This window comes from Saimiri boliviensis, chromosome 1 (genome assembly GCF_048565385.1).
Source record: "Saimiri boliviensis isolate mSaiBol1 chromosome 1, mSaiBol1.pri, whole genome shotgun sequence".
NCBI classification, from domain to species: domain Eukaryota; kingdom Metazoa; phylum Chordata; class Mammalia; order Primates; family Cebidae; genus Saimiri; species Saimiri boliviensis.
In genome coordinates, this window is record NC_133449.1 from 233467826 (window position 1) to 233493321 (window position 25496).

Below are 25496 nucleotides of genomic sequence, written 5' to 3' on the forward strand. Positions count from 1 at the left end.
TATTTATGAGACTCATTATGCACACGTGCACGTATATGCAAACACACACACATACATGCACAGCCAAATGGATTTGAGGAAAAACGTTTCTACAAGAAAAAGATGTTGGCAGAAAAAAAACAGTGCTCCACTACGACATGAGACAGAATCCCTGTGTATTTGTACACCCTGCTCCCACAGCTAAGAACCTTATAAGGACAATAGAGAATTTTTATAAATAGGCAGTGCTTGACTTGTATTTTTCAAAATCACTACTCTATAATTTCAAGAAATGTCTGGTTTGAGGGAGTGAAGTAAACTGACACTAGGAAATCAATCACTTCTTACTCACACGCCCCTATCTGACCATTCAAGAGAGAAGAAAGAAACTCAAATTGTCAGTAGACAAGTTATTATAAGAGTAAGGCTGAGTCAGGCAATTCATGGGATAACATATGCAGGATATAAACCAGAAATGCTGCATAAATAGGTAGAATGTGGTTCTACTTAGTAGCAATTATATTTTTCTTCCACTAACATTGGAAACCAGTGTTTCTAGATACTACTATAGGTAAAGGAAAGTCATAGCGGTCTCTTAATTCATTCTCGCAATGCAAGTCTGTAAATCAATGAGCTGGGAGTAGGGGTCATTCTCATGTCACCAACTCCAGCGGCACTGTAAGTGCCCCACTCATATCTCCTTGCCATCACCACGTCAGCTCGTGGTGCCCGATTTCCACTTTCTTTAGCCACCTAAGCACACTTTGTTGACCCACGCAGGCAGGCTGAAAGCGCGAAAATTTTAACAGCCCATCAATGTTCAACTATTGACTTACAGGAATTGGTTGTGGTGACTCGGGAGTGTTTGCCACTGTTTGTCAAAGCAGGCTTCAGCTCCAGTTGCCCATGGTGGAGGCTGGCTTGTAACACTCTCTTTACCGACTGCCTTCATCTTCTCTCACATCCCACTCACCTGCTGGTGTTTCCTTCACCTGCCAAGCAAACTGCTTTTATTTGAATCTTTGTCTCAGGGTCTGCTTCTAAGAAAAGAGAGAGAAAAGAATTGGAAAGACGTGTATTGAGCAGGCCAGTCATGCTTTTCCTGCACTTTGAAGTACACAGAGCTTATTCCAGCAAGGTGCCATGTAACCAGAAATCATTCTTTTGCTAACTAAGAAAGTAGAGGACCTAAGTGCACAAAAATGAGAGATAAAGGCCTATAAACATATGCACCTGAGTCCCACATGGACGTATTTAGTCAGCCTTGGGACCTCCTCCAAAACCAAAATGTAAAAACATAAAATGAAGTTAGTGATGGAATAACCAAGGTCAACCAACCTCTTGTAACCATCCTCCATCTTGCTAAGTTTAAATGAGTAGATGATTGGAAGCAAATGGGTGTGGGAGGGAGGGGAAAGGAAGGAGAGAGGAGGCAGACACATCATTAAATCCATGGCCTCAAACTACTACGCTACTTCATTTCCCGATCTCTTCCTATGTGTCTATGCACTTTAATCAACCTCAAGGTGTGCACCGTTGGTGAACTGACACACATAATCATCACCTACAGAAATCATAGGTTATATTCGATATGGTCTGCCTGAGATGGCAGGAAATCCAACAATACTTTTAAAAATACATATTACTTAACTGGTTAAAAGAAAAAAAGCTTTTAACAGCATAAGCCCTAGGTGTTCAGAAGACTTATTCTAACAGATTGTTGCCCCAAAGTCATATAACCCCTTGACTATGTAAGTCATATACCCTATTGACATATATTGTGCTCTAAGATACTTTCCCTTCCATCTCTTTTTTTTCTCAGAGTCTCGCTCTGTTGCCCAGGCTGGAGGGCAGTTGCACAATCTTGGCTCACTGCAATCTCCACCTCCTGGGTTTAAGCGATTCTCCTGCCTCAGCCTCCTGAGTAGCTGGAATTACAGGTGTGTACCACCCTGCCCGGCTAATTTTTGTGTTTTTAGTACAGACACGATTTCACCATCTTTTCCAGGCTAGTCTCAAACTCACAACCACAGGTGATCCGCCTGCCTTGGCCTCCCAAAGTGCTAGGATTATAGGCTCGAGCCATCATGCCCAGCCTTCCTTTCCATTTCTTAATTAAATATTTTTAAAGCAAGTTATAAAGCACTTGTGTTTCACATATAATAAGTATTCATTTAAGTGATGTTTGGCAAGTATTCTACTAAGTAAGCAATTTAAATACAGAGGGTATTTTACTCGCATTGGTCATAGATATTTTGTATATATAAATACACAAATAAAAGCCTACAAATATTGTACTCCTGTCACACATAATCACAGACTTTAAAATATCAATTTACCTTAATAGTCCAAGCAGCTCATACAAATTCATTGCCAGGGAAGAACCAAAATGAGTCAAGAGGACAATGTGTTATTTTTCATTTACTTCAATTATCTTCACGTAATTCCTTATTTTGTGATGAGACATTTTGCAATATTGCTTTCTTCAAAATCTACTGATTGCCTCAATACCTGCCAGAGGTTCTATGGGGTATTTAAGGAGTATGTAGGAAAGAGCAGTTTCAGCAAATTCATTATAAATCTTAACCTGCAAATTGAATTATATACTACGAAATAAGTATTTTTTACTTTTCAGGAACTTGACAGTCTTCAAAACTGTGATACTCCAGAGACACTTCACACTTAAGGAAGAGGATATTTCACCCAAGTGTCAAGAGCTGTAACATCAAGGACCCGGGGCACCTGTGCTTCTCTCGGGACACAGCTTTAGGTGTTATGGTTTAGTAGTTACATTGCTACAACACAGCTGAAAACAATTTGCCACATAACCACATTTCAAATCATACCATTCGTCCCCCTAAAACAGTGTCCCATGGATCTTCTCTGACTGTATTTCCATCAGATGGTAATAAACTTAAGGACTAGTTGTCTAAGAATATAATTAAAGAGACCCCCCTATAAAAACAGAGATTGGAAGGAGTATAGGGCAACATTACTTAGTTATAAGGATGAGCTGTTGCACCTTCTGAAATTCTACATGATCCCTCATTGCCGTGACTCCATTATGCATTTTTATGCTTTTTGTTTTGTGGCAGATGAATTCATCTGATTTATATGCATTCTGGTTCAGTTTACCATTATTTATAGGATCAAGAGACTCTTGCTACGTTGACTCCAACACAAGTAAAGGAAGAGCCAAAGGGTGAATTTTGCCCCCATCTCCCAATAAAGGACTAAATGTTTCCCTCTTAGACTAATTGTGGTGACTTCTCTCAGTTCTATGAATACAGACCTGAAAATCCTAAACAAAATGTTAGTGAGTCCAATCCAACAATATGCGAAAACAGATAATATATAGCAGCAATTACAGTCTTAGGTATCTATCTAAAAGAGTGAAAACATATGCTCATAAAAAGACTTGTACATGAACGTTAATATTATAATAGCCCTAAGTGGAAATAAACCAATATCTACCCACAGGTGAATGGATACCCAAATTGTATTATTTACACAATGGAATATCACTCAGCAATAAAAAGGAACAAAATACAAATACACAAAATAAACATGGATGAATTTCACAGACATTTTTCTGGGCAAAAGTGGACTGGCATTTTAAAAGTACATATTGTATGATTCCATTTATGTGAAATTCTAGAATAGTTAAAACACATTTACGGAGATTTTTTTTGTTTTAAAGACCAGTGTCAGCCAGTCACAGTGGCTCACACCTATAATCCCAGCACTTTGGGAGGCTGAGGCGGGCAGATCACCCTAGGTCAGAAGTTTGAGACCATCCTGGCAAACATGGCAAAACCCTGTCTCTACTAAAAGTACAAAAATTAGCCAGGTATGGTGGCATATCCCTGTAATCCCAGCTACTCGGGAGGCTGAGGAAGAAGGATCGCTTGAACCCAGGAGGCAGAGGTTGCAGTGAGTGGAGATCGCACCATTGCACACCAGCCTGGATGACAGAGCAAGTCTCGATCTCAAAAAAAAAAAAAACAAAACAGTGTTTCAGTCGGGTGTAGAGTGAAGGAGACTGCGAAGTGGCAAAAGTGAATTTTGGAGAGAGGGCACTCTCCCATATCTTCATTTTGATGGCAATGACATAGGTGTATAGTTTTGTCAAAAGCCATCAACCTATGTACTTAAAATATGTGAATTTTACTATATATTGTGCCTTAAGAAACATATTTAAAGAAAGAATATTATTTAAAAGTGAAAAATACACAATATCTTTTTTACAGAAAGGTTTTTTATCTCAATTTCCATGATTCCACTCTCTGACCATCTTCTTTCTTTCCTACTCACTCCTTACATTACCAATACAACAACTCTTTGTCCCCAGTGAGCTCACCAGCTTTTTACTCTCCCTGACCTACCTCCTTTTATCCCTTATTCCACTTAGATTTCATGGTCTATAAATCACTCTCTTGCATCCTTCACTGTTCTTGCTCTACATTTCAATTGGATAGACCGTTTCCCACATTAAATTGCTCTACTTACTCCATCTGCACCTCCTCAGCTGAATGTGGTTGAAGAAAACCATACAACCAGGCTGACAAGACTCATTCTAAATGCACAATCACCAGCCCCAGGAGGTCCCCACTGCTGCCAACATTGCTCCATTTAATGCTCTGCCCTGCTTTTCTCAACAACAATGTCATCGCTCTTTGGATATTCCAAACTCAAATCTCTACCTCCTCACTTTCAACGAAATTTTGCTACTTATTGCTTAAGTAGATGATATCAGAGGAGAATTTCTAAGCACACTCCCAACATGAAATCTGCCTGTGTCTCTGCCTTCGCACACCTGCTACATGCAACTGATTGTCTATGCACCTCCTTAATGCCCACCCCTTTCCTTGTGGACCTACCAAAGACATCACTCCAGCAATTGTCCTCTATCCTTCAACATCAACATCAGACTTTCCACCTCTTCTAAATATCTCCAATTGCATATAAACACACTTCAATATCATTAGGAAAAAAACCCTCCCTGGCCTTCAGATTCCATTGCATTTCCATATTTCCCTTCATAGAAACACTCATCAAAATAATTTTCTGTAATTGCCATCTCTATTTTCCTCACCTCCTTTTCTCTCTTGACCCACACCAGTGAGGTCCCTTTTACATCAGTACGCTAAAATTGCTCTCATCAAGGTCACAGTGCCTTTCACATAGCCAACTCCTAGGGCTTTTTCTCGACTTCAAAGTCACAACTGATCACTTTCTTTGGCCTCCTGAATCTCTCTCTCAGCTCTTCTCCTACTTCTACAGCCACTGTTTTCCAGTTTCCCTATCTACTTTTTAAAAAATTTCTCAACCTCTGAACTTGGGAGTGTTCCTGGGCTCAGCCATGGGACCTACTGTTTTCTCTTTATTAATCCACTAGAAGATCTCCTCCCACCCCATGGCTTTCTATTCCTGTGGACACTGTTTACTTTTATGTTTCTCTCCAGTCTCCAAACAACCAGACTGTAGAGTCAACTGCATAATGGACATCCACACACACTAACACGTCTACAGTCAGAACTTGAAGTTCCCACCCAAACTCACTTCTCTCCCAGTTTTCCCCATATTAGGACAGGATGATTCCATTATATCAGCTTTTCAAGCCAAAAACCTTGATGTTGTCTCAGATAGGAAGTGATTTCAGTTGAGATCAGAAAACCCAAATCACTCGAACAATCATATTGCTTTTCTCAAGCTGTTGTAAGTAGACAGTTCCTGGAATCTTTTCCAGTGGCCCAAGAACATTAAGACTAAAGTCTGTGTAATTATTTTGGCTTTCTCCTCACGGTTACAAGATAGCATCCATATTCAATTGGGAAATGTCATGTTTAACTTGCCACTCCCAACAAATTCAGGATTCTAACAGTAAGGGGGAAAAAAGATGCATCTAGAAGTATCTGCCATATTATCTTTAGCTCCTCTTTTTCCCTTACATTGTCTCAGTTAATAATCTGGACTCCACCTTCAAAATATATCCATCATTCAGTCAGCTCTTACCATCTTTACCACCACATTCTGGTCTGAGCTATCACAACCTCTCACCTAGATTACAACTGCATTTTTTCCTCCTAACTGGTCTCCCTGCTTCCTTGTTTTTCCACCCACTATTTATTCTTAACAAAGCAATCAAAGTAATGTCTAATCCTATTATGTCACTCCTTGGCCCAGAATGATCCTATGGCTTCCCATCCCAATCAGGGTAAAAGCCAAAGTCCTTACATTCTTTTTTACATTTCTTTTTTTTTTTTTTTTTTTTTTTTTTTGAGATGGGGTCTCCCTCTGTCGCCCAGTCTGGAGTGCAGTGATACAACCTTGACTCAATGCAACCTCTGCCTCCTGGGTTCAAGTGAGTCTTCCACCTCAGCCTCCCCAGCAGCTGGGATCACAGGCATGTGTCCCTGCACCCAGCTGATTTGTGTATTTTTAGCAGAGACAGGGTTCCACCATGTTGCCCAGGCTGGTCTTGACCTCCTGCTCTCAGGTGATCCACCCACCTCGGCCTCCCAAAGTGCTGAGATTACAGGCATGAGCCACTGCACCCAGCCCCTTACATTGTTTTGAAAGGCCCTGTATGATCTGTTGCTCCTATAGTCTTTGTGAATTCATCTTCTGCTAATCCCCCCTTGCCCAATCCACTTAAGCCACATTCACCTTCTTGCTGTTTTTCACACACACCAAGACTCTTTAACCTCAGAGCCTTTGCCTCTATGTAGTCTTCTGCCTGGAATGCTCTTCCTCTCATGGGGCCCATGTGATGTGCTCTCTCATTTCCTTCAGGCTTATGCTCAGGTACTGTCTTATCACTCCATAGAAAACACAATTTTGCCTCCATCACTATCCCCTTTCTCTGCTTTATCCTTTGTATCACTCTGCATTAGCCACAATAAAATGTTTATGTGATGGTCAGTGTATTGTTTGTCTCCACCAACTAAAATGTAAGCTGCATAAGAGCAGGGACTTTGTTTTTATCCACAGCTGAAATTCCTGGCACCAAGAGAGCACTTGGCTCATAATAGCTACTCAATAAATATTTGTTGAATTTGAGGGAAATTTTTCAAATTCTGGATCAGAACTCACATATCTTTGGAGAAACTTTGCACCATTCCCACAGGGAAATTTCTCCCCCCCTTCCCACAATGGCAAAAGAAATCTTCCCATGAGATCTAAATCAAACCAATCCTCTATCCTTCTCTGGATTAATGACTGTACTCACCGTAGCCACGGAGAAAACCTAGGTCTGTGAACTATATCCTTCCCTTCAGGGAATATAACCCTTTTTCCAAAGCCTCTGCACTTACTATGTTGTCAGTGACCTGGGCAGTGCTTGAATAGATCAGAGCATCTACATCTCTGCTGCTGACCCCCTACTAATAACAAGCCCTGAAATTATGGTCTATCAGAATAGCAAACCAGAGCTACCCTAGAGCATCCAACTTAGTACTAACAAGATCTAGTGTGAGGAGGTTATCATCAGTCTATACCTCTTAAACCTGCAAGAATCTCATATATAGATACACACATACATACACATACATAGAGTCATGCCCTGTATTATAGCATTTTGGTCAGTGATGGACAGCATATATGATGGTGGTCCCATAAGATTATGATACCATATTTTTAGTATACCTTTTCCATGTTTAGATATGTTTTACCATTATGCTACAATTGCCTGCAGTACTTACCACAATCATGTGCTGAACAGGTTTGTGGCCTAGGAGCAATGCTATATTATATATCCTAGGTGTGCAGACTATACTAGAGTATGCTATGTAGTCTAGTCTAGTACTATCTAGTACATTCTATGATGCTCACCAAAAACAAAATCACCTAATGACACATTTCACAGGATTCATCCCAATCATTGACACATGACTGTATAAACATATATATACATACACACACACATTTATATTTCTTAAATGTATTTTTGATAGCTACTCTGGTACTCACTGACACCAGTGAATGGGGCATCTAGACTTACCTTGGATATGTCAAAACTGGGAAATGCAATCAAATCCTCCTTAGACAGTGTAGCATCTGAGCTAGTACATCTCTGAGCTAGCCTCTGAGCTAACTTATGTCTTCTGAGCTAGTACTGAATTTCAACATATCATGGAAGGTTTATTGTCTTCTTCTAAGGCTACACAGAAGCCCCCACTACTAGGCCCACTAGCACTTGAACTGTCTTTCCACAGGCTCCTCTCTCTCCCCAAACCCCATTCCATCATCTCCATTCTACCACATGAGGCCATCATATCTGTTTGATGCCCTGTAGTCAGGTAAACGGGAGGCTCAACAACATGTCTGCTCTACTCTCTGAAGCCCTAAAATGTATTTAATGAGTGAGAGTTGTTAGGACAAGACTGATGAGTGATGGGAGACAGATTCAGTAAGTTTGTTCTTGTATCATGCTGGAAAACTTGTCTACCACACACTCACTCTCCTGGTGCTTGTCAAGTGACAGTTTTTAACCATGGCTCTCCAGAATGGTTTAGCAATTGAATGATGCAGGAGAAAAAAAGTTAATGATGCAAGAAAATGTTCACAATGTCTTATTAAATTAAAAGAACAGATTATGAAAGTACAGTATGCTCCCAGTGACTCATATACATAGGTATGTGGGATGATATAAATAAAAGTGCTTTTTCTCTGGGCGATGGGCTTATGGGTTGACTTGTCTAGCTTTTCTCTGTGTGCTTGTGCCCATGCACTCTTTAATGTCTTTCAATTTCTTTAGAAAAGGCATTTATTACTTTTATAATCAGAAAAAAAGCTAGAAGCAGTTTTTTTTTCTGTCTTTGGTTTTGTTCCTACTATGCATAATGATAAGAAAAGCAAAGAAAAAATAGAGAATAAGTCCAGGTGCAGGGGCTCACACCTGTGATCTCAGCACTTTGGGAGGTCAAGGTGGGAGAAACGCTTGAAGCCAGGAGTTCAAAACCATCCTCGTGAACATACTTAGAGCCCATCTCTACGAAAAAAAAAAAAGAAAAGAAAGAAGTTAAAAAGAAATAGAGAATAACAGATTTCATCATGTTACCAGGATTCTTTTGATTGCCAAGTGTCAGAAACTCAATCAAATAAGCTTAAGTGAAATTGCCCAGGCATAACTGGACTAAAAGCTCAAAAAATGCTATTAGGGTCTTAGGCCCTCCAGCTCTCCTCCATGCCCATTCTCTTCGTTTGTTGCCTCCTTCCCTCCCACAATAAGCAAATTCTTCCAAATGGCTAGGGAGAATTGTTACATTGTCTTTAGAGCTTGCAATTCCAGTGGACTAGAGACTGTCCCAGAGTCCACATACAAAATCCCAGGTAAGATTCTGATGCACCCTGCTTGGATCATTTGCCCATACGTGAACATGGGACAGGGAGGGGAGTATTCTGATTAGCCAGAGCTAGGTCACCTTCCTTCCTTGGGGTAATGGGGAAACAGTGGAACAGCCTGATGCTAGTCCCATGCTAAGGGTTCCCCATAATAAAGAAGGATTCCATTTAACAAAGGGAAATAGCATACTAGTTAGACAAAAACAATAGTCTTCTATTCTGCTTGTTTTTAAAGTGTGACTTTGCTCAATTATTCCTTAATATCAAATTTAGGTGTTTCTTAATATTGCTCTAGTTTTAAACATTAAAATTATTTCTTTTTTTATAGAAAGCATCTACTTATAAATATTGAAATCACTTTACCTTTACTCAATCGCTATTGCTTTACCTCATTTACTGGATCTTTAATCAATTCCAGATTACAGCCATTATATTGTATTCATTCTTCCTTTCTTGAGGCCAGGAATTTCATATGAAAATTTCCCTAGGTTTATAACACAACAAAAATGTTATAAATTATCCCAAAAGCTGTGTCTAAAAAAAAAAGAGTGTCTCTTCTTCTTCCTGTTTCAGTCAGGGTTTTAAGCGGCTTAAGTGAAAAAGGAATTGAAGACTGGTAGGTAGCTCACAGATGCTCTGAGAGGGGTTGAGAACAAGGCTTGGATGCTGGGCAGTCAGGAACAATGTCCAATTCCTCTGCAGGAGCTACTACAACCAAAGCATCCCTGATGTACGGTCAGCATCTTACCAAGAGTTGCACAAATGCTGCTCAGCTCACGGGGGTTTTCTCGGAATCAGATGCCAGAAACTCCGGCATCGAAGATCCTAAAGAGCCCCAACATCTTTGTTGCCACCCTTGCTCAAGGACAAATTCTACATGCCTCCTTTCTCCCATTGCTCACTTCTGAGTTAAAGCCACATGAGAGTGCATCTGATTGGTAGAATCCAGGACACACACCTACGACCCCAGGGAAGCTGGGAATTGGTAGAATCCAGGACGCACACCCATGACCCCAAGGGAAGCAAGTTTCCTGCTGCAACCTAGGAAAGAGAGACTCCTACGACAGGAAATTTTCCAAGCATTAAAAGAGCATTCAAGGAGTGCTGAGTAATCAGGAGTGTCCATAATAATAAGTGTCTAAAGGAGAGATTTCTCTCTGTTTGTTAGTGCTCCCCACTACCTTATAGCTGCAGAAAATACTCAGAAGATCAACTCAAAGGTGGAAGTGCTGATATCTATCAAGTACTGCAGAGTACTTCATGGAGGAATACGTTACTGATACCAGAATAATGCAATTGTTTCTTATTTCTCCATATCCCAAATTCAGTAGGACTTAACCCAGAATCCCAACTTTAAGACAGTAAGGGTACTCATATACATGAAAAATACTTCGCACAAATCATTTACCTGCACCAAAATTCAACCATAATGCCAAAATCAGTTATATTTTAAAATCAGATTAATCTCTTGATTTTTTTAATAAGTGAAATAGTCTGACCAGTTGAGTTTCAAGGAATAATTGTGACTTTTACAGTTATTCTCATATTTGCAAAATAGTATAATAATGTTAACTTTCATTATGATCACTTCCATTCCTTTATATAAATGCCAAGATTTATTCTTGTCTGCCAGGATACATACTTATTTCTCTCTGGACCTCTTGCCAGTGCAAATAATAAAACTTATTTCTTCACTTTTCTGTGTCAACAGCAGTTGTATAAATCATGTGAGTCTTTGAATCTCTCCCTAAAATATAGAAGATTGACTTTATTTATCTGTTTTGTGTTAAACTGTTTTTAAATGTCTTTTTTGGTAGAATGTCTACAATGTTTTTGCTCATACTCCAGCCATGCAGACACGGTTCACACTGCCACCTGGTGTGGCTGGAACAAACTTTCTTCAGCTCTCTGGAAGCTACCAGAGCAGGGTCGACACACTGACCCAGCATTGCTGAGTCACGCCCAGGCTGACTTTTGTTCTTGAAGAATTTGCATGCCTATGTAAAATGAGGAGAGAGGTTTGGATCAACAGCACACCCAAATTATTTTATAGAGGAAGGGGAAATCATAAGTCTTTAGCATTTTAATTCAGCAAATGTTTACTTAGGTCTCATCAAACTTAAGGACTGTGCTTTGTGCCATTGGTGACACAAGAATGAGGAAGGGACAATCTCTGCCCCAGAGTATCTAGTAATTAAAGGCAGAATACAACACGAGCTAAGCATGCAATGTGCTTGACTTCTTAGGGAAAGTGGCATTTGGGATAGACCTTAAAGGAAGTTTGGAACTTTGTAGGCAGAGATAAGGGAAGTGAGGAGGAGCGGGAAAAATATATACCAATAATAATAAATTAAAACCTCTAGTTTAAAAAAGAGTCTTATTTTATTTTTCTCATTATTTTATCAGCAAAGTGTACAAGAGAAAATTTATAGTTTTCACGAGTCATATGTGATTAGGATTTGATTATTAGAAAGGTGAAAGATATTTAATTTGCAATACTAACAATTAATTTTCTTTCCTTAAAAAGTAAATCCTAAATGACGAAGTTTAATAGCAATTCTGCTACTAAGTTTTCTTCAAATCTTTTTTGCCTGAAAAAAAAGCAAAAGATGAAAAAGCTCACCCAAATATATTTTACAAAGTTTTATTAAGATAGGATTATGTATAGTTTTAAATAAGTTATATTAAATATTCATATTATCATTATCACATAATTCATATTATATTAATATATATTAAATATTCATAGGACATAAAAGAATTAATAGTTGTTCACTTTTCAAGCTTTTTATAAAAAATGTTCAGATAATCTGTGTGACTCCTGATTTTTAGAAATTCAGCAAAATTAGTAGTTGTTCACTTTTCAAGCTTTTTTTAAAAAAAGTTCAGATAATCTATGAGACTCCTGATTCTTAGAAATTCAGCAAATCAGCATCATCCTCTCTTTTATTCTTATGGTAAAATTAATGCTTAGATATTGTACATTTTTCTATCTTCAGTGGTGATTTCAATTATTTAAATCCTGGTCTAGATAGGGCTATCACGTACTCTTGAGTATAAATTTTGATTTTGTCAAATATGTTCCCGGCATATTTTTCTTAGACTTCAGGGTATTTACAAAAATTTTATAAATGTTCAATGTAGTAAGAAAGCAATAACCTTTGAATTTTTATTAGAATAGTCTTTGAATACATACTGCTGTGGTCTGAATATTTGTCTCCCCAAAATATATATTTTGAAATCTTAATGCCCAAGGTGATGGTATTAGCAGGTGGGGTCTTTGGAAAGTGATAAGGTCATAAGGATGGAGCCCTCGGGAACAGGATTAGTGCCCTATCAAAGAGACCTGAGGGAGCTTGGCTGCCCTTTCCACCATGTGAGGATACAGCTGAAAGGAATGATCTGTGAATCAGAAAGCCCTTGCCCAACACTGAATCCAGCAGTACCTTGGACTTCCCAACCTCCAGAACTGGGAGTAATAAATTTCTGTTGTTTATAAGCCATTGAGTTTATATTTGGTTAAAGCAGCCTGGATGGAATAAACACATACACATTCATCTTGGGAAAATAATGATTTATGTAAGTTGAATAACTACCTATGCAAAATGATTTTTAAATATAAAACTATCAACCTATAACTTTATTATTTATTTATTTATTCATTTATTTTTGAAATGGGGTCTCGCTCTGTCACCCAGGCTGGAGTGCAGTGATGCCATCATGGCTCACTATGGCCTCAACTTCACAGGCTCCAGGGATCCTTCTGCCTCAGCTACCCAAGTAACAGAGACTACAGACACATGTCACAATGCCCAGCTAATTTTTTTTTTTTCTTTGAAGAGACAGAGTTTCACCATGTTGCCCAGGTTGGTCTCAAACTCCTTGGCTCAAGCTATGTGTCAATACTGGCCTCCCAAAGTGCTGGGATTATAGGTGGAGCCACTGCACCCAGCTCAAGCCATAACTTCTAAAACATTTGCTTTTTTTATATTATCAAAATCTATTTAGTGTTAAGGGGACATGATCAAGCTTGTTTTGTATAGCGTTAAAATTCTTTATCTTTGTATCTTGATGAATAAAAGTGACAGGAGGAATGCAAAATCTCATTTTTAAATGTCATTTTTCTTTTGGTGCACTTCTAAAATATGAGTAACCTTCATTTAATTTGGTTTTGTGTATTTACTTTTTTCCTTATTAGTAAAAATTCTAAAGGACAAACAACATTGTATAAAATAATACTTAAATTTAGAGATGCATGTACAAAATTGTATTATAATATAACAGTTAATATAATGAACAAATTTCCACCATAAGAGCAGCAAAAAAATAAATAAATAACAGTTAATAATTGCATCACAATTCTCCATGTAGTTTCAAACCAAATTTTTATTATGAATATATTCTTTTTTGTCCTATGGTTTAATTATGCAGAACTTTGTAACAACTATTATAGTAGTAAAATATAAAATGGGCTAGCACATTGCTTGACGTATAGCAAGTATCCAAATACTCTTTGGACTAAGTACCCAAAAAAATGTAAGGATCTATCCTCTGCCCTTTCTCTGGAAATTACATCTGTTGTTCCTATAGTATTTTATTATTTTCTTGGAAGAAACTCAAACTTAAATTGTTCACTAAAGATTCACATGTGGCATGACTGGAGGGTCTGTGAGGTACATCATCAACAGTAACAGAGCTAAAACTTGTAAAGCAGCCTTGGTGTGGTGGCTCACACTGGTAATCCCAGCACTTTGGAAGGCTGAGACAGGGCAGATCACTTGAGGTCAGGAGGCAAACATCGTCTCAAAAAAAAAAAGAAAGCAACACTTGCCAAGGGCATAGGGCCAAGTTGAAAACAGAAAGAAAATTCTGAGAATTGCTCTTAGTGCACTCCGTGTGTGGCTCGTGCCAATATCCTGGTAAATGAATCCTAAATGAGAACAAATGTAAGCAGCTGAGAATCAGTTAGGGTACCATTAGTTAGCAGCTGTAACAAATAGACCTCAAATTTTCAGCAACTTGTCATAGTAGAAATGTAATTTTTAAAATTGTAAAATACACATAACACAAGGACACAAGGATACAATTTATCATTTTAATTATTTTTAAATATACAGAAAACATATATATATTTTTTTAGATGGAATCTCGCTTTGTCACCCAGGCTGGAGTGCAGTGGCATAATCTCAGCTCATTGCAACCTCTGCCTTCTGGGTTCAAGCAATTCTCCTGCCTTAGCCTCCTGAGTAGCAGGGACTACAGGTGCACACTACCACACCCGGCTAATTTTTTGTATTTTAGTAGAGACGGGGTTTCACCGTGTTGCCCAGGCTGGTCACGAACTCCTGAACTCAGGTAATCCGCCCACCTCAGCCTCCCAAAGTGCTGGGATTACAGGCATGAGCCACTGCGCCCAGCCCAGAAAATGTATTTCTTGCTCCCAGAACAGTCCAAGATGGATGTACTGCTCCTTCTGTCCTGTATTCTGACATTCCTTGAGGTATTAGAGCTGGCAGAAGAGGAAAGAGAGAATGTGAAGGAGACACACACCACTTCTTAAACTCTATGGCCCAGAAACCAGACACATCAGCTCTGTTCACATCAGTGTGAGCGAGTCCTATGACTCCACCAAATGCAAAGGTGGAGTACAGGGCCTCAGAATTTTTTTTTAATATGTGTGTGGCTACTTCTTGGCACTCATTCTACATAGTGGAATTTTAGCAAACAGCTAGCCATCTCTGCAAAAAGCTTCTTCCCTCAATTCTCTCTGCTCACTGGCAACACCAGGAAGCATGACTTTGGAGCCCAGGTAGAAATATAAGACAAAAGACATAAAAAGATCCTTTCTACTTCAGTAGAGAACCTGTTGGTGCTTTGAAATCTTTATCACATCAGTGCTACCACCAGGGCCTGCATCAACAGAGTGGAACACTAGCAACCTTGCCAACCAGAGGTGCCAATATATTCAGCAAAGATATCAGACCTTCCACTTCCATACAAGACTTCCAGCACTGCTACCTAGTAGATGAGAGAGAACAGAGGCGCTTTTGGTGAGTGGAAGGTGACAGCATCTTTGACAGGCAGCAACAGAGTCTCTGTAGGTATCTGAGGTCAACAGCAGGTCATCTAAGAAGAGGGCAATCCTGAAGGAGAGGAAAAATATGGCAAGCTTCTCATGGTACCTGAGAAGATGCTCTGTGTGATTGTTCATTTATATGAACCCCTGTGATTAACAGGAGTTAGTTAGGGGTAAGGCTGTGATCATTAATTTTATGTGTCAACTTGACTGGGACACAGAGCGCCCAGATATTTGGTTAAACATTATTCTGCAATGAGTCTGTGAAGGTTTCTGGAAGAGTTAATATTTGAGTCAGCAGACTTAGTCTCAGACTGCCCCTCCCATCATGGATGGGCCTTATCCGATCTTTCGGAAGCCTGAATAGAACAAAAGAGAGAATTCATTCTGTCTGCCTGCTTTCAAGCTGGAACACCAGTCTTATCCTGTACTTGGACTGGACACCACAAGATCTCCTGGGTCTCCAGCTTGCAGATGACAGATTGTAAAGTTTCTCAGCCTCCATAATTGCATGACCCAATGAGCCAATTCTTTATAATAAACACACACACACATACAGTTCATCTAGAGAACAAAGGCTTTGTTGTCAGACTAGTGGGAATCAAATAAAAGAAATATTATTGAGACCTTGGCTTTACTCCAAAGCTGCTATCAGCCTGAAACTGCAATTCTGCAAAACCATTTCCCTGGCAGAAATATCAATGTCTGAGTAATGGAATAGCATGTGGGAAATAACTTACAGATCTAGGAGCCACAGTAAGCCCTGGAACCCAGTTCCCACCTTCAATTACAGCAGCTTTGAGGCAGGCAATGAACATCTGCTAAAAGCTATGCTCTGGTTTGAATGTGTCCCTGAAGTTCAAGTGTTGAAAACTTAATCTCCCAATGCAGCAGTGTTTCGAGGGGGGGCCTATTAAGAAGTGATTAAGTCATGACGGCGCTGCCCTCAAGAATGGATTGATGTTGTTATTGCAGATGTGGGTTCGTTATCAAGAGAACAGTTATCAAGAGAACAGGCTCGTTATACAGGTGAGTTTGGCCCCCTCTTGCTCTCCTTCACTCTCTTGCCCTGTCACTTTCCACCATGGGCTAACTGCAGCAAGAAGGCTTTTACCAAACGCCAGCCTCTCAATCTCGGACTTCCCGGCCTCCAGAACCGTAAGAAATAAATTTGTTTTCTTTAAAAAATATCCAGGCTGTTGTATTCTGTTGCAGCAACACAAAATGGACTAAGATAAGCTATGGAGGGAAAAGATGAAACACAAAATGGCTCTCAGGATCACACACCCATCATGAAGGAATTAGAATTAACGTGTTACTTAGAAGAGGAGGTGAAAAGCTGAACTTCAGCAGGGTGGATTTGCTGACAACTGAAAAGAACAGGAAACTGGAATGAAGAGAGGATGAGACTTGAAAAGCCCAGAACCCTGGAGACTTGCAACATGCACAGCTGTCAGAACTGGACTCTACAGTCTGAAGTCAGGAAAAGCGTCTTTGGGGTTTAGGTAGGAAATTGACTTCAACCTCCAAGGAACCAGCTATGAAGCTTGGAGTGTCTAGAGCAGAGCTATAGAGAGGCCTGATTGTGATAGGGTGAATAAGACTGAAGCTTAGAGCCAGAGAGAAAACTGCCCTTGCTAGAAGCTAGGAGCCTGATTGACCTAGGGCAAAGTGGTTCTGTGGCCAGAAGTATCAATATTACATGGGAACTTGTTCAAAATACACATTCCTGGGCCCAACTTCAAGCCTACTTAATCAGAAACTCCCAAAGTGAAACCCAGCAACCCATGTCCTTACTAGGTGAGGAAAGAAAAAAAGATTCATCTAAGGAATGTGAGCCCTTTCAAATTATTAGGCCCAGAGAGGCATTGAAATGAGATAGCAATCACACCCTACTCCCTTCTTTGAGCTATATATTCATATCTTGAAACTACCTGCTATTGCTTGCTATAAATTAACCTAATGCCACACCAGACACTATAACCAACACCCTATAGTTTAAAATGTCTAGCCAATCACTAATCAATGTTATTTCTGTAAACCAATAAGAATTCCTGGCAGATGACTTTGTATCAGCCCACTCCCTGCCCCTTCTTTCTGCCTTCAAAAATCTACTTGTAAGTGCTACTAAATGGAGTGTATAGTCAGGAGAAATGGAATCTGTGCTCCCAGGTTGCAATCCTCAAATTTGGCCCAAATTAACTCACTACTTATATTAATTCTGCTTCAGCGTCTTCCTTTTAGGTCAACACAGGTTATTTTGATGCACACTAAGGAACACAGGAGACCCAAGCAATGATGGGTGGGGGGGGGGGGAGTTTACCTAGGGAGGAAATGGAGTGAAACGCATGGGGATAAGAATAACCTATTCTCTGAAAGTAGAAGCTGAAAGCACATCTCAAAGGGACCATTGCTCAGGCCTGTCCATAAAACTATCTTATATCAACTCCAGGCTATAGTAAGACTAGTTTAGTTTGGCACCTATACCAAACAAATACGCTGATTCCCAAACTAAAAACTGGAGTCAGTACTTACCACCTCAGAAGAGAACTCAGGAAATTGAAAATGGTAAATAATTACTGTCTGGTAGAGGACCCTTGGATCCCCTCTTGCTCCCACCCAGCCCCCGGCCACGTGGAAAATACCTAACCTCACCACGTGGACATCCTTTGTCTCGCGCTGCCCAGCGTCCTAGCCCCAAGCACAAACGACCCTAGGTAACTCAGCAACTTTCTGCCCAGCAACCGATCAGACCAATCACAAACCACCTCATCAGCCCTTCACTGACTTCCCGCCTGATGGTCAAACTGACCAATCACCATCTGTCGCATCAGCTCCTCCACTTCCCGGTTCCCCCACCTCTATAAAAATCACGGAACAAAGAAAACCAGCGCGAGACTGCTGACCCTCCCCTGCTGGACGGGTCCAGTCAGTCCGCCCGGGGATTTTCCAATAAAGCCTGAACATCCTGTCCATTCGGCTCTATCTGGCTCAATTGGCTTAATTCCTGGGGTCTCAGCAAACAAGTGGTCCAGGCAGGCCGGACAATTACTATGAGAGTTTTTTTAACATTTCAGGAAGTTTTGAAACTTGTACAAATTGACTGGTTTTTATAATCCAATCAATTTATCATGATTTATTTATGTTTTGTTTTTAAACCTTAAAATGAAAGACAGTCTGTTCTTTTTGAGGAGTAAAGGGAAAAACAGAGAGTCTGGGGAAAGAACATCCTAATACATGAACAGTCTCAGGAAAAGAAGAATTCTAAATAAGAGTGATGGGCAGATATTTTTAGAAGAGAGCAAACTAATTCTATGAAGACTCAAGACTGGAAAGGGACTTCCTTCTAAAAGATCTGTTCAACAGAAGGCTGTGCTTCTGCAACATAAAATAGCACATTTCTTCATCAGAGTTAAACATAAAGTTTTATGTAAAATTGCACATTTCTTCATCAGAGTTAAACATAAAGATTTATGTAAAATAGCACATTTCTCCATCAGAGTTAAATATAAAGATTTACATAAAATAGCACATTTCTTCATCAGAGTTTAACAAAAAGATTTACAAATAAAAATGGACAAATGGATCACATCAAGTTAAAACGTTTCTGCAAAGTAAAGGAAACAATCAACAAAGTGAAGAGAAAGCCCACAGAATGGAAGAAAATATTTGCAAACTAACCAGAATTAATCTCTGACATGAGATCAATAACCAGCATATATAAGGAGCTCAAACAACCCTATAGGAAAAAAAATCTAATAATCTAATCAAAAATGGGCAAAAGATTTTAATAGACATCTCTCAAAAGAAGACATACGGATGGCAAACAGGTATATGAAAAGGTGCTCAACATCACTGATCAGAGAAATGCAAATCAAAACCACAAAGAGATATCATCTCACTCCAGTTAAAATGGCTTATATCCAGAAGATAGACAATAACGAATGCTGGTGAGGATGTGGAAAAAAGGGAAACCTTGTACACTGTTGGTGGGAATGCAAATTAGTACAACTAATATGGAGAAGAGTTTGGAAGTTCCTCAAAAAAAACTAAAACTAGAGCTACCATATGATCCAGCAATCCCACTGCTGGGTTTATACCCCAAATAAAAGAAATCATTATATCGAAGACATATCTGCACTCCCACGTTTCCGGCAGCACTGCTCACTATAGCTGGGATTGGGGAGCAACCTAAGTGTCCAACAGCAGATGAATGAATAAGGGAAACGTGGTACATACACATAATGGAGTACTATTCAGCCAGAAATAGAATGAGATTCTATCATTTGCAACAACATGGATGGAACTGAAGATTATTATGCTAAGTGAAATAAGCCAGGCACAGAAAGACAAACATTGCATGTTCTCACTTATCTTATCTGTGGGCTCTAAAAATCAAAACAATTGAACTCATGGACATAGAGAGGGGAAGGATGATTACCAGAAGCTCGGAAGGGTATTGGCAGGCTGTCGAGGGAGATGGGGACAATTAATGGGTACAAAAAAATAGAATGAGTAAGACCTACTGTTTGATAGAACAACAGGGTGACTGTGGTCAAAAATAACTTAATTGTACATTTAAAAATAACTAAAAGAGTTATTTGTTAACCAAGAGTCTCCATTAATCTGACTTAAAATGGACCCCAACTTGTGGGCTACAGGATGGAGACTATAACCTGGGATACCCAATCTCCTTTTACCTATCCTCCCACAGACTCTGAAATGAGAGACATATTAAGACACGTGCAGGCTGTGTATAGGGAGGCTGATATTTCAACTCATATGGCAACTTATGTGAGATTGGAGGTACAGATGCTCCAGAAGGGCTGGGAGCATGGCAGCCACAGGATACATCTCAGAGCAGAAAACACCTATCTGTTTCCCACTAAGCTCATCCTATCTATTCCTCTCCTGCCACCTCCCCATTCATTTCTTAAGTTCAATACATCTTCTGTAGCCTCCTCTAAGTGTATCCCCACTCCGACCATATTGTTATTTTTCTTTTTCATCACCATTCAAGATAAAAATACAGTAAGCTTTTTCTCATTGAGCATTATTGCTCCTGTTCATTAAGTCTACTAGACTTGCAACAGTATGGTTTTCTACACATTTTTATTGCTTGCAAACAACTATGGACTCATAATTGAGCTGACCTTGGAATTATAACATTTTCATTTTTCTGTAGGAAAATGCATTTCAAGTTACAGACAATAGATCTACAATTAAGCTTTGGGATGTGTTTATAAACACGAAGTGGATCGATTGGCATGACCCCTCACAAACAAAAGGCAACTGTAAAACAATCAATTAGAATGGTGCTTTCAAAGACAGGAAGCAAGTTCTTCCACAACATTTGAAATCTGCTTTGAGAGGCTAGATCTAGCCTCTCTCCTCTTCCTTCCACTTAAAAAAAAAAAAAAAAAGAAGAAAGGAAAAAGAGAAAGGTAAGAAAGAAGAATGAATGGAAGACCCTGATCTGCAAACTCACTCTCAGAAGCCCTAAAGATCCAAGAATACAGCATCTGTATAGCACTCAAACTCAGTAATATTGTTCTCTGAAAAGCAAATTTATCCTGCTTCTCACAGCTAGTGCTAGATTGTTTTATCAGGAGAAAGAAATGGCAAGGGTAAGAAAGTTTTTATATGGCTAGAAGATGCTACTAGAGAGATTCAAGAATGAGTGTTTGTAATTAGGAAGAGCAGAAGGTTGACAATGAGGGCCAAGAAATGAATTCCCTTCTGCAACAACAGAGCCCAGGCTGTAGAATCCAGAGAATCAAAATACTCTGAATAAGCCCCTAATCCACAGCAAAGTGGTGAACTGCCTTATATGTAGACCACTGTGTCCGTAATAACCATCATTTGCCCTGTGTTTTTGCCTAAGTAATAGGGTCTTTCTCCTTCTGCTCTGCCTCAGTTTAATGGCTCTCAGAGTGTGAAAAGGTTATAAATAGACTGTGTAGTCTAACTACAGAAGTTCTATTTGGGACCTGTTTTGTGAGCCCTTGGTCAAAATTAATTTACCACTATCTTTGCACACCTTCCTTCTTGAACTCAGAGTTCACCATCAAGTCACTTTTCTAACTTAGAAAAAAACGAGAGCATTGTTTCCAGTATGCCAATGTTAAAAAATTCACAAGGAATGGAAAGCTCTGGAGGCTTTCACATCTCTTGTCTGTGGAGGTTAAGTTATTATGTCAGCCGCTTGTATCCTGAAGGAACAAAGTCCAGCCTGGGAGGCTATAACAAAGGCAGGTATATTTGAATTGATGCATAGGTAAGATGAAAAAGAAGGAAAGATAATCTGTGAGTCTAGAAATCTAGTAGAAAAGCAGCTATGGGGCTAGCTTGTAAAGAATCAAGTTCTTAAAACAGAACTACTGCTTGACCCAGCAATCCCATAACTGGGTATATATCCAAAAGAAAAAAAAATCATTCCTCCAAAAGACACCTGAACTCATATGTTCATCACAGCACTATTCACAATAGCAAAGACATGGAATCAATCCAGGTGTCCATCAATGTTGGGTTGAATAAAGAAAATGTGATACATATACACCATGGAATACTATATAGCCATAAAAAAGAATAAATCATGTCAGCATGGTGGGCTCATGCCTGTAATCCCAGGACTTTGGGAGGCCGAGATGGGAGGATCACTTGAGGCCAGGAGTTCAAGATCAGCCTAGTCAACATAGCAAGATTCCATCTGTTAAAATAATCATAATAATAATAATAATGAAAATGTGTCCTTTGCAGCAACATTGATGGAGCTGGAAGCCATTATCCAAGGCAAATTAACAGAGGAACAGAAAACCAAATACTGTGTGTTCTTACTTACAAGTGTGAGCTAAACATTGGGTGTTCGTGGGCATAAAGATGCAACAATAGACACTGATGGACTACTGGCAGGATGGGGAAAAAGGGCTGAAAGGCTATTGAGTACTAATGGTTACTATGCTCACTACCTGCATATAGGATAATTCATATCCCAAATATCTGCATCATGTAGTATACTCATATAACAAACCTTCATATGTACCTCCTAAATCCAAAATTAAAGTTGAAATAATATTTTTAAAAAATAAAATTATTAGGGGACATCATGGCAGCCTCTACCTAGATGTAGGCCCTAGTAAGAGCCCTGTCCTAAAATCTGCACCTATCTCCACTTCCACTTCTCTTCTCTTCTCTCTCTTCTCTTCCTCTCTCTCTCTCTCTCTCTCTCTCTCTCTCTCTCTTTCTCTCTCTCCAGATCTGCAATTCAAAGAAAGCCAACATAGATCTCTCTTTGTCTAAATTCCTTCTTCATACAATGGAAGTAATAGACTAGACTGTGATTGCTACCCTGGACAAGAGTCATCAGTGTTAAAGATCCCTAGAGTGAGGAATGTTCTCTTATAATCCCAGTTAAACAAATAATAGGGTAAAGAGATAATGGGGTGAAGAAATAATAGGGTAAAGGATTTTTAGGTGAGTCATGGATGACCTTAAAAAGAAACAGGTTTCAAATCAGTGCCCTAACACACATTCAGCAAAAATAACATAGGTATCAACTCTTTCCACTAATATTATTATTAATATAGTAATAATAATTTCCACTAATAATCATATCAGTGGGAATTAATGGATGCTTCCAAACAGGTTCCTAAAGTCATCTTAACTTCATGCCTAAATCTTTGGAAAGGTTGGACCCCAGATCTTAGGAATCCAAATCGCTTGTTCTTGCTACCTCACTTGCCTGCCTTACTTTAAAATTCTGCAAAGTGCTTTCACATAAATTACTTCTCAACAACTTTACAGGTGTAGATGAGGTGTTAGTTAAAAGGCATAACAAATTGACCCCCCAATAGAAGGACTTTTTTAAAAAGATGTTTTTTCATACTACAGAACTGGAAGGGGAATTATATTCCACATGGTCATGCAGCACAACATAGTGGGAAAAGTGAAGATGACTTGGAGAAAGCATACCTAATGTCTTAAATCCCAGTTCAGAAAGTGGTACACTTCACTTCCACTCACATTCGATGACCTCTGGCCTCACTTAACTGATTGGTAGGTAGAAAATGTAGTCTTGCTATGCAGCCATGTGCTCAGTTTTAATAATTTTACTAAAGCAGGAGGGAACTGATATTGACAGAAAGAGAAGAGAGAGAGAACAGATTTAGGTTTTGGTCCTGGTCTAGAGGTAGATTTAGATTTTATATGCTCTAATGTTTTCTCAGTTTTAAAGAGATGAAACTCAACCATGTAAAGAATGTCATACACCTGCCCCAAAGCTTCCTACCTGATAAGCAGTACCTTTGCGGACTCCAGCATGGACCTTTTGGTGTTTGCTGGGGCTTAGTTTAGGAGAGTTTGAATGCTATTCAATACCATGAAAGGCTTTTGGATAGATGATGCAATCTCGTGATATTTTAAGAAGATCATTTATCAGCATTGTGAAGAGTGAATTGTAGAGAGAAGAAATGAAGGTATACAATCAAGAAACAGCCCAAGCCAAATTCAGCAGTGGCTTAACCAAAAACATTAGAGATGGAGAAAAGGACAGACTAGAGGCGGTTCAGAACTTGGGGCCCATGGAAGGGCCAAGACGTGGGGGACCTCCATATTGTCAAACACAATGTCACTTCACTAGCATTTTACTGAAGCCTCTGCTGGTTTTTCTCCCACTTCTCCAGCAGCTCCTTCTCAGACTCCTTTGCTGGCTCCTCCATTGTTACCCGACCTCTAAACATTAGAGGACATCAGGGTTCAATTCCAAATCATCTTCTCTACTCACTTTGCTCTCCCCAACTAGATTGTCTCATCTAGTTATTTGGCTTTAAATTGCATCTGTAACAGTAGTCTACTGTCATAAGTTTACATAACAAACCACCCTAAACACAGTGACTTTAAACAATCAACATTAATTGAGTTCATGACTCTGTAGGTTGTGTGGGTGGTTCTTTGATTCCCTTTTGGGGAATCAAATGGCTACAGGCTGATCCAGGATGGCCTTGACTCGGATGACTGGAGCAACTTGGCTCTACTATACGTGTCTTTCAACTTCCAGCAGGCTAGCCCAGGCGTATTTTCATGGTTGTAATAGAAAGCAAGAGCAAGCTAAGCCAAGCATATAAGTATTTTGAAACTTCTGCTTGCATCATATTTGTTAACATTCTGTTGGTCATTAGCAGAGAAGCACTATGAGTGAAGTTATGTGAAACGGGACATAAATTCCTGGAGAGATACAGAATTGGAACCATTTTTGCAATCCCCCACAATATCTATATGCAAAAGCCCCTCATCTCTCTCCTGAACATCTAAAATACTTCCCATTAACTTAAAATCTCAAATCCTTAACAAGTCCTGCATAGTTGGGCCCCCACCTCCAACTGCAACCTCATCTTGTGCCACTTTCTCCTCAATCACTAAGTTCCAATCTTACTAGCCTTTGCTATTATCCAGATACAAGCCCCTTCTTACCTCAAGACCCATGGCATGCTGTCCCAACAGAACATCTTGAGTGACAAGAACATGGACACCGATGCTATTCTTACCAGCTGCATGAACCTGGGCAAGCTGCATAACCTCTCTGTGCTTCAGTTTCTCCATCTGAAAAATTAGGATAGAAACAGCACCTACGTTAATTTAATTCTCAGTGAGCTAATTCCTATCCTCATTTTTCAGATACAGAAACTGAAGTGCAGAGAGGTTATGCAGCTTGCCCAGGTTCACACAGCTGTTAAGTATTTTTTCATATGTGTGATGGATTTGTTGGTTTGATATCAGTTTTTCCCATTAGACTCTTCTACGAGGGCAGACTGTGTTTTGTTCATCACTCTATCCCTAGCACCAACAAAAATTTGCCTTGCCTATGATGGATGTTAAATATTTGTTGAATGAATAAATAATTATGAAGGGTTCAAGCTGGCAAATAAGTTATTATGGGTGGGGGGTTAAAATTCTCTCTCTCTTTCCCTCCCTCTCTAGGAACTTTGGGGAAAGATATCAGTTATAAATTCATAACATCCAGACCAGGTTCTGTCTCTTTCTCTCTATAGTTTTACAGAAGAATGGGAATTGCTCACTAAACTGTTTTTAATAAATATCC

At 39.5% G+C, this 25496-nt stretch overlaps 1 long non-coding RNA gene across 1 annotated transcript; it reads right to left on the reverse strand.

Annotated features, from left to right (window-relative positions):
- Positions 1-466: 466 nt before the first annotated feature.
- On the reverse strand, positions 467-24919 carry LOC120364649 (uncharacterized). Its single transcript, XR_012513452.1, has 4 exons — positions 24869-24919; positions 9713-9808; positions 8879-8971; positions 467-1019 (listed from the first exon to the last, which is right to left on the reverse strand). It is a non-coding gene; the product is annotated as an uncharacterized LOC120364649 (long non-coding RNA).
- Positions 24920-25496: the final 577 nt, after the last annotated feature.